The 9,947-nt window shown below is 34.9% G+C and overlaps 1 protein-coding gene across 1 annotated transcript in view; it reads right to left on the minus strand.

Annotated features, from left to right (window-relative positions):
* The window catches only part of LOC129941761 (methylthioribose-1-phosphate isomerase), a 33,530-nt gene extending 24,415 nt beyond the window's left edge, over window positions 1-9,115 (minus strand). The window contains exon 1 of the mRNA XM_056050478.1: window positions 8,901-9,115. The gene's annotated coding sequence lies outside the window, so the exon portion shown is untranslated. The remainder of the gene's footprint in view (window positions 1-8,900) is intronic.
* Between the last annotated feature and the right edge of the window lie 832 nt (window positions 9,116-9,947).

Here is a 9,947-nt window from a genome sequence, read left to right on the forward strand (position 1 = left end):
ATGGTCTATTTGTAAAAGTCGCAGTATTAAATCAATTAAATCAGAATTTAGTTTAAATTTGTTAGTATGGAAAATAGTTTAATAATAAATTTAAAACCTTGGATTGCTAATATTTAAATTTCATGAATAATTTTATTTGTAGAAGTCGTTTATTTTTATTCAATAAACACAAAAAATGCAGAAAAACAATTTTTTGTTTTATTCAATGGATACAACGGGGGATCGAGAAGAAAACTGAAACAGGTATTCAGGATATCATCATTTCTTAGGACTTTTTCTCCCCCAGAAAGCGCTTCGGATTGTCTTGAGCAGTGTTTTTCAAATTGTGCGTTTTTAAAGGGGTCGCGAAGATTCATACGAGGAATTCCAAAAGGTTTAGAAAATACTGCAGTTAAACAAACAAATAAAATTATAAAAGGTTTATTAACAAAAATGATAATTAAAGGAAATATTCATTTGTGTCAAATAAACAAAAAAAGGAAACAACCTATGAGATATAATCCATCTTAAACATTTGTATCAAATTAACAAAAAGTTATTCTTAATTCAAGGGTTGCGCTTGTTTTTCAGAAATCAATTTCTTTTAACGTGGATCTGTTTTTGCTACATTAAGAATTAAATCGTTTTCCAAATTTAAGTGATTTCTTTCCTTAATTTTAATTTGGGCCATTGATGCAAATGTCAACTCGCACAGGTACGAGATGGCAAATGGAATCAAACACTTCAAAGCCTCTTACGTTAATACAGGATATTCTTTTTTCCTTTTTAACCAATAGGTATCCAAATTGATTTTCAGCATTCCATCGGCAGATAGATCCAGCAGACTTTCCTTGAGCTTGATTGCCAATTTTGCCTCATTTACAGCTGTATTTAAAAACGGATTAAAGATCCACCTTGGCCCAATATTCTTCGATATCTCTTCCATTGAGAAGTAATGACACATTACCTCTTTCAACTTTTCAAACACCATTTTCATTCCAGGTATAAATTCCTTGATATTTATCTTCAACAAAAGATTGTGTAGAGGAAATTGAATCTAAGTGCTTTTGATTAAGAGACGATGACCAAAATTCAATTTTTTGTATAGTCATGGATTTTGTCTTTAGCAGAACACTGGTCGGTCTGGGGGATAGGACATGTTTCAATTAATGTTCTACAATTTTTACAATTGGGCATAAAGTTTTCTAATGCTCAATGCCTGACTCTAAAGGATGATTTTTTTGAGGTTAGGATTTTCATGCATTAGTATTTGACAGATCACGCAGGATTTCAGACATGGTGTCAAAGAGAAAGATGCTCAGTATGCTTTGACATTTTATCATAAATAGCCGAACGATCTGCCACAACGTCGAATTTTCAGTGAATGGGCCCTAGAAAACTTGGCAGAAAATCCGCTTTTTTATCGACAAATTTTGTTCAGCGATGAGGCTCATTTCTGGTTGAATGGCTACGTAAATAAGCAAAATTGCCGCATTTGGAGTGAAGAGCAACCAGAAGCCGTTCAAGAACTGCCCATGCATCCCGAAAAATGCACTGTTTGGTGTGGTTTGTACGCTGGTGGAATCATTGGACCGTATTTTTTCAAAGATGCTGTTGGACGCAACGTTACGGTGAGTGGGGATCGCTATCGTTCAATGCTAACAAACTTTTTGTTGCCAAAAATGGAATGGTTGACATGTGGTTTCAACAAGATGGCGCTACATGCCACACAGCTCGCGATTCTATGGCCATTTTGAGGGAAAACTTCGGAGAACAATTCATATCAAGGAATGGACCGGTAAGTGGGTCACCAAGATCATGCGATTTGACGCCTTTAGACTATTTTTTGTGGGGCTACGTCAAGTCTAAAGTCTACACAAATAAGCCAGCAACTATTCCAGCTTCGGAAGACAACATTTCCGAAGAAATTCGGGCTATTCCGGCCGAAATGCTCGAAAAAGTTTCCCAAAATTGGACTTTCCGAATGGACCACCTAAGCCGCAGCCGCGGTCAACATTTAAATGAAATTATCTTCAAAAAGTAAATGTCATGAACCAATCTAACGTTTCAAATAAAGAATCGATGAGATTTTGCAAATTGTATGCGTTTTTTTTTTTAAAAAAAGTTCTCAAGCTCTTAAAAAATCACCGTTTAGTAGCTGGATGTTATGCTCAAGACCAATTCGAGTCCACACCTTTAAGAATTAGGACTTCCAGATGTCTAACGATAATGTTAGACATACAGCAGATTCATCTCGAATGTATACCTATAGAGTGGGGCGACTCCTGTCCCTAGGTGCAGCATATAGGTAGGTGTATTTTCAGGGAGCCAGAACATTTTTTTAATAAAGTTTAAAGGTTTAAGTTTTTTCTACCTCCTTATACTCCTGAAATCCCCACACCTGTCCAGCATAGCATAATATCGATTGTGATACGGTCTCACATATGTAAGTTAAACTTTGTGCTTTGGCAAAATTATTTTTGCTTAAGACTCCTTAATAATATGGGAAAAGGATGACATCTTTAGTGAAATAATCGGGAAGAACAGCCTGCACGACAACGCTTCCGACAACGGATTCAGGCTCATAGATTTTGTTGCGGGGCGAAACGTCATGGTAGCCAGTACGAGTTTTCCACACCTCAACATCCACAAAGGAACTTGGACTTCTCCAGATCAATCTACCGTCAACAAGATTGACCATATTGCGATCGACGCCAGACACGCTTTCAGCACTTCTGAGGAGCTAACATCGACTCGGACCACTAACTCGTTGTAGCCAAGGTAGCACTTTGGATTTCCAGACCCAAGGCAAAACAGGGAAGTGCTGGGAGAAAGTACAACGTCAAACGGCTACAATCGCAGGAGATCGCCAAATTCTTTTCCGACCAAGTTACAAGTAACCTCTCTCGAAGTTCTCTGCCGCTAACTCAATGTATCGAAAACCAGTGGCAACATTGCCAAGATGCAATCAGAGAAGCCGCCTCTGATGTGCTGGGTTTCAAGCAGCCACCAACAAGGAACCCCTGGTTTGATGGGGAAAGAAACAACAGGCACGCAAAGCGGCGCTGCATAAAAAAACCAGCCATGAGCAGCTCGAGAGGAACACCGACTTCTCAGAAGGAAAAAGAGAGGGCATGAGTAGCGTGCGGTCGAATATGTTGAGAAGTTTAAAAGCAGGAATGAATTTCGAAAGTTTTATGAACAGGTGAAACGAAATTCAAATGTACATAAACCTAGAACCGAAGGCTGCAAAGACGAAAGTAGAAACATCATAGCGGAACCGCAGTCAATGCTGCGGATATAGAAGGATCACTTCTGCCGACTGTATAACGGCGACGACGCAACGAATTCCACTGACGACAGGATGATCCATTCAACATAAACGACGAAAGCCAACAATCCCGTCCAACCGACTTAGACGAAGTAAAGTTTGCCATATCTAAGCTGAAGTCTAATAAAGCCGCTGGAGCAGATGGCTTGAATGCCGAGCTCTTTAAAGCAGCTGGAGATAAGTTGGTTAGGAGCATGCACCAACTTATCTGTAAGATATGGTCGGAAGAAAGCATGCCCGATGAATGGAACCTCAGTATTGTTTGCCCGATCCTGAAAAAAGGAGACCCTCTAAACTGCACCAACTATAGAGGAATCAGTCTACTCAACATCGCCTATAAAATCTGATAGGTCCTTATCAGTGTGGTTTTAGACCAGGAAAGTCCACAGTTGATCAAATATTCACACTACGACCGGCAGCTCCTGGAAAAACCCCAAGAACATCAAATCGACAAAATAAATTAGGTGGCGCAACAGTCTGTAGAGAACAAGGGCCTAGTGACTTACAACTCTCAACCATTCCTGTGTGCGAGTAATTGCATGGATGGAGGGGAACTACAGCTAATTTGAGAAAGCACTTTTCATGACAAGAATTGATCTTGGAGAATTTGTCAATTGCTCGCAAGAGGCAGTACCCGTGAAAAAATAAAAACTTTTGGTGGTAAAGGCAGCGATTTAACCAAAGACTACTCGCATGACACTTCAACGCTCTGTCATGCTACGGGTACCTAGTAATTTAAAGATATTCACCAAACAATCGGCTTTTCTGTCAAAAACAACTAAAATCACTCTTACAATCTTAAGTTTTTTTTAAAACACGCAATTTGGAAAAACTTTAAACCTTAAGGTTCCAATTTAATATTATATTCTGAGAAATCAGCTCTTTTTATTTTGCTAACACAAACTAAAGTTGCATTTAAATTCCTAAAACTCAACTTCAATTCATCAAATTTGTTTGACGCACATATAAAGCTTAAGGCTTTTTTAAAAGTTGTTTGTTTTTCAAAATTTATTAATCTATTAAATGCAAAAACTTTCAAGGTTTTAATAAATTCGGAGAATGTACTCTTGGAAGTGAATTTGCTTTGGGACTCCGAGAAATGAGATTTAAACATGAATTTCAAGAATCTAAATGCCCAGCAAAAGTTGAACTATTCAATAATTTTAACGTTCTTGTTACATACAGTGACGAGCATAAGTGAGGGTACTGTACTGTTATTTTAGGCAAAATCAAAAAATATACCAAATGAAAATAAAAATGTCAGTCAATATTTTAGTTTTAATTTATTTTCCATGAACAGAATATAAAAAGAGACAAAAACAGAAAAAAAATAATTCATTACAAGAAAAATGCATACAAAAAAAATACGCAAAAGTGTAGGTACCTTTAAATAAAACATAATTTTTTATTCATTTTGTTTAATTAAAATAGTTCAAACTCCTACCTAGTACTTAGTTGGAAATCCCTTTAAGCTCCGAACTTCTCTCAAACGATTTGACATTGAGTGTACTAGTTTTTTAGTAAAATCTGGAGATATCTGTTGCCATTCATCAATAATAATTTGTTTCAATTGGGTTTTGTTTCGTATCTCATGGTTCCGAATGCGTTTTTCAAGGTGGTCCCATAAGTGTTCAATGGGATTCAAGTCAGGACTTTGTGGTGGTGTAACAAGCATGTGGGGAGTATTATACGCTATCCACATCTTCACGGTTTAAGCGGTGTGTTTTGGATCGTTGTCCTGTTGGAAATAGAATGTCTCCCTGATCTCCATTTTATCGGCGCTTTGGTGCAGGTTTTCTTTTAGAATGTTAAAATAAACAGACTTATTCATTATTTCCTCAATTATTAAAAGATTCCCAACACCGGCTGATGACATACACCCCCATACCATTACTCCACCACCCCCATGCTTCACAGTTTTAACTGTGTTTTTGGGATTAAGAGCTTTTCCCTTTTTTCTCCAAACATTGTGTTTACCATCAGAGCCAAAGATATTGAATTAAGCCTCATCTGAGAATATGACGTTAACCCAAAAGTCGGTGGTTTTGTTTCTGTATTCATTGGCAAAAGTTAATCTTTTTTTCTTATTGACATCACTTACCAAAGGTTTTTTACGGGCAACGCAATTCAGATCTATAGAGCAATGTTCTAACGGTCTACTCAGAAACTGTTTTATTTAAGCTATTCGCAATCTCGGTGGCTATTATAAGAGCACTTTTAAAGGGGTCTTTTTGAATGATTCTTTTTACTTCCTTCTCATCCCTCTCATTTAACTTGCTAGGTCGTCCTGATCTTTATTTATTTTCTATCCTTTTTTCATTTTTAAAACGATTTATTACCTTCTGTATTGTTGATTTCGGCCTGTTCACAATTTCACCAATTTCTTAATAAGATTTACCTTTCTGGGAATGGTTTATAATTATATTTTTTTCTTCCACTGTTAACTCTTTTCTCGTCATTTTGCTTAAACTACTTGCACGTTATAAATACAACATGAGACACAAGAAACAAAGCGCTAACGGCTGATTTTGTAAAATGCATTAAATGAAAACAAAATAAATGACATAGTGATAACTGTTTAATAGCAAAACATCAGGTACCTACACTTTTGCTCGATTAAATTAAAGTAAATCCCCTTAAAATATGCAATATTGCTTGAGAACTTTTTTTTTTTGCGTTATCCAATCCATGTTATGTAATAAATAAAAATAAACTAAAGTATCCATTACTTTTATCAATTCTTGCTCTAATTTAGTAGATTTTTCAAATTTTACAAGTTTTGACATAGTTTTCACTTATGCTCGTCACTGTACATTTTTTGGTTTAAGGAATAAATAATAAGCCATGACAAAAATGTCGTCTGCCAGAGTGACAATGTTATTTAATTTTATATTCAATTTAAAATCATACAATTTTTAGTTTTTTTTTCAAGTAATTGGTACTTATTGACTTGTAGCATAATTTATTTTAATTCAATCAAACAATAAAAAGGAGAGTAATTGTGACTTTTAGTTAAGCCGAAACAAAATTACTTTTACTGAAAAATGAAAATGTACATCTATGATTCTTCTTCTATAGATCATCGCCTCGGTGGTATATTTTTGGATCAGGAACCAATCTTCTCCATTTAGGTAACTTAGTGTTTCATTGTCGCTTAGATAGCTTATTCCAAAAAAGATTCTTCTTTGCTCCTTTAATATTGGACATACATCGATGAAGTGGATAGTGTTTTCGTTCACTCCCATATTGCATAGGGAGTAAATATAAACCAAATCGTTTCTGTGTGGCATACAATTTAGGTTAAGAAGTTCACCTTTTACTTTAAAAATAGTTCCAATAGTTTTTCTTGAAAAATCCAACCTAAAGTAATTATATTCATTTGGATTATAATTAAGTTTCGAATAAATGTGCCTTTCCGTAGATGTTCTCGCCTTTTCTATGAATGTGTTCCTTACATTTGGATAACCTCGTACAGTGCTTTTTTCATCTGGAGACCAGTACATCCATTCAGTTCTAGAATAATACCACAATTTGCAGCAAGATCAATCTAATCCTTGTAGAATCCATGACACTTCTCAACATAATATTTAGCAATCGGTTTCGGTCCATATTAATCACCTGTATCAAATAGTTTGCGCTCATCTTCAATGTTGATACAAATAGTGTCGAAAGCCCTGTGTCCAAATGATACATGTACATAGGCGTAGTTAGAGGGAGAAGCAATACTTTTCTATGGAAGAATCGAGGCAAATTTTCAAAAATTACGCATTTCCGAACACCCCAGATCTATGCTCCATAAAACAGAACTACTTTTGCGTTAAAAACTTCATATTTGCGGTTTGTTGATATGTTGTTATTATTGAAAATTTTCATCCAGTTCGAGCAAATAGCCGTTCTAGAAGCATTAGCCTTGGCTATGAGATGTTTGTCTATATTCAAATTAAACGTGCGAGTCATTCCCAGATAAACATAATCATTGACTACTTCCAATACTCCATCATATCTCCAGTTGTCTCCTTTTGCCGCCCGACTTGCACTATTTTGGAATACCATTATCTTAGATTTTGCAGAATTTACTTGCAGTCCCTATTTTTTACAATAATCATATAACCTATTGATCATAAGCTGCAGTGAAGCTAGAGACTCTGCCAAAATGACAATGCCATAAGCATACATAATTACTTTTATTTTTAAGCTTTCAAACTCCACTCCACGAGGAAGCCAATCAACCAAGTCATCAAAAAATAACGCAAATAACAATGGGCTGAGATTGCATCTTTGACGTAGTTCTTTATTTATTTGGATCTCTTTTGATTTTCCACATCTATTATGAACGCTAGCTGTCGTTTGATTGTAAAGTTTTTCCAGTGCTTTAACAAACTTGGATGATACACCTAAGTTGTATAAAACAGAGTTTTTCTGTCAACTGTATCAAATGCAGCTTTCAAGTCAACAAAACAGGTATAAAGTTTAGCATTACGGTTGAGTTTGCTTCGTATTATACATCCAAGAATTAAAATGTTATCGACTGCAGAATACCCTTTCCGAAACCCTGACTGATACTACTGATTGGAACTAACGGCTAGTTAAAATACTTAAAGTTCATTTCATATTTATTAATTACAAATATAAAAGCTTTCAATATCTCGAGAATTAAAGTAAAGAAGAGATTCTAATAATGTGAATTTAACTTACTTTTACCTTGATTTCAAAACCTTTATTAATCCAATATTGAGCACTTAATTCTTCCACATGGAAGACACAAAAATACAAACCTCTCTCAGGTAATACGTTTAAAGGGATCACTTTAGAGCCCATAATGCACACAATTATTTTAATTATGCACACTTTATAGCGAATTTTTCTTTTTCTTACACCTACTTTCTAATCTTAAGTAAAAAGCTTTTAATTTTCTCAATTTTAAAAATAACCCAACATCAAATGAAAGCAAAATTAATGAAAAAAAGAAAAATAATAAATTGATTGAACACATTTTAATACGCAACCAATTTCCATAATCATGAGGCGAGAGCAATGGGAATGGGGAAGCACGCAGAGGCGATATTTCCTTCTCTACTACATCTACTTGCAATTTGTTTCTTATAAGAAAAATATAAATTAAATGCTTGCCAAGCAAAAAGAAAAACAACCAACATCACTATTTATATATTTTGTGTTGTACCCACGTTTGCTTCCTCCATCATCAACAACAATAACAACAAATAATTCATCAATTCAACTGGTGGTTTTTCTCTATCGTTGGTCGTTGCAGTGCAGTGCCATTGCACTTGCTCCAAAAAACCAAAATCCAACCCACAAAACTAGCCGCAAAAATACGACGTGTGACCACAGACCGACTAGACTACTGATTTATGGATAATTAGAGCAACGAAATTGAAGACTTACACTGCCTTTTAGGAAGAAAATATTTAATCATATTATGATGAAAAAATGTGGATAGAAATAATCTAAATTTTGATTGTAACTCAAACAAAATTTTAACTATTTTTTCTTGGTTATGATTACGAGAGTGAAGGAAATGGTTGGAGCTTGTGACATATTTTTGTAGATTATTAGATTAAAAACTTACCGTGATTTATGTAAGTACGAATGGGTAATAAATCAATTTATTTATTAAAGCTTTGTGTTGTAAGTTATAAGCAAATGGGATTATGGAATAAATCAAATGGGGTTGGCAAGGAGAGAAAACTATTAAATTTGCACAACGATTTTGCAAAGGAATTCCACCCGCACCGGTTCGATTTTGACGTATTGAATTTGTGCTGAGTGCAGTGCAGTGTTGTTTAATTTTGTACTCATACTTCACACGAACTTTTTGACAGATTATTCTGGGAAATTCAACAACGAGTAGTTAAGGTGTAAATGCATGGCGAAAGAATTCACTCAATCGGCGATAATCTAAGGGTGGCTACATACTATCTCGTTTTCTGCTTTTTTTTTCTCGTCGAGTAGGTATTATTTAATAAGAAGTTCTCGTTCCTATTTCAAATTTATTGTTTTTTGACAGGAGGTGCCATTTCATCAACTTTCTACATAATGTTTAAATTTAGGTATGAGATTATTTGATATGGTTCGTAAAATGTTTTCCAATAAAACATTTCATTTTGAATAACGTGCTATTTTAACAGGTGTCAGTTATGAAGGCGTCATTTTCAGACATTTCCCAAGTAAAACTATGGCATGATTAAATAATTGTAATTGTTCAAGAAAATTTTCATGTTCGCTTTAGTCAATTCCATCTTTCTGTTTCACAATGTTAAAGTAAAGTTCTGAGCATCATTACTCACCAGTTGAAACCTCCTGTAATCGAATTGTGCGTTTAACATACATCCTTCTCATAATTTATCTACTGGACATATTTATCAGTTATTCCAATTTTTTAGTTGGAAAGATCTTGACAAACAAAATATAAAATCTTATATTGTGTTTGGAGTTGTGTTTCATAGGCTTTTCACACTAAGTCCAAAACCCGGTATTCGAGAAATTATGGGTTTTCGCGCAAAACCTGCATCGAAAACTCAAGTTTTCCCATACATTTTTGGTAGACCAAAAGTTTTCGTAAGCCACAAGTTTTATATAAAACCTTTAGAAAATTAATAGCAATTGAAAGTTGAAC

Source organism: Eupeodes corollae, chromosome 1, assembly GCF_945859685.1.
Source record: "Eupeodes corollae chromosome 1, idEupCoro1.1, whole genome shotgun sequence".
Taxonomy (NCBI): Eukaryota; Metazoa; Arthropoda; class Insecta; order Diptera; family Syrphidae; genus Eupeodes; species Eupeodes corollae.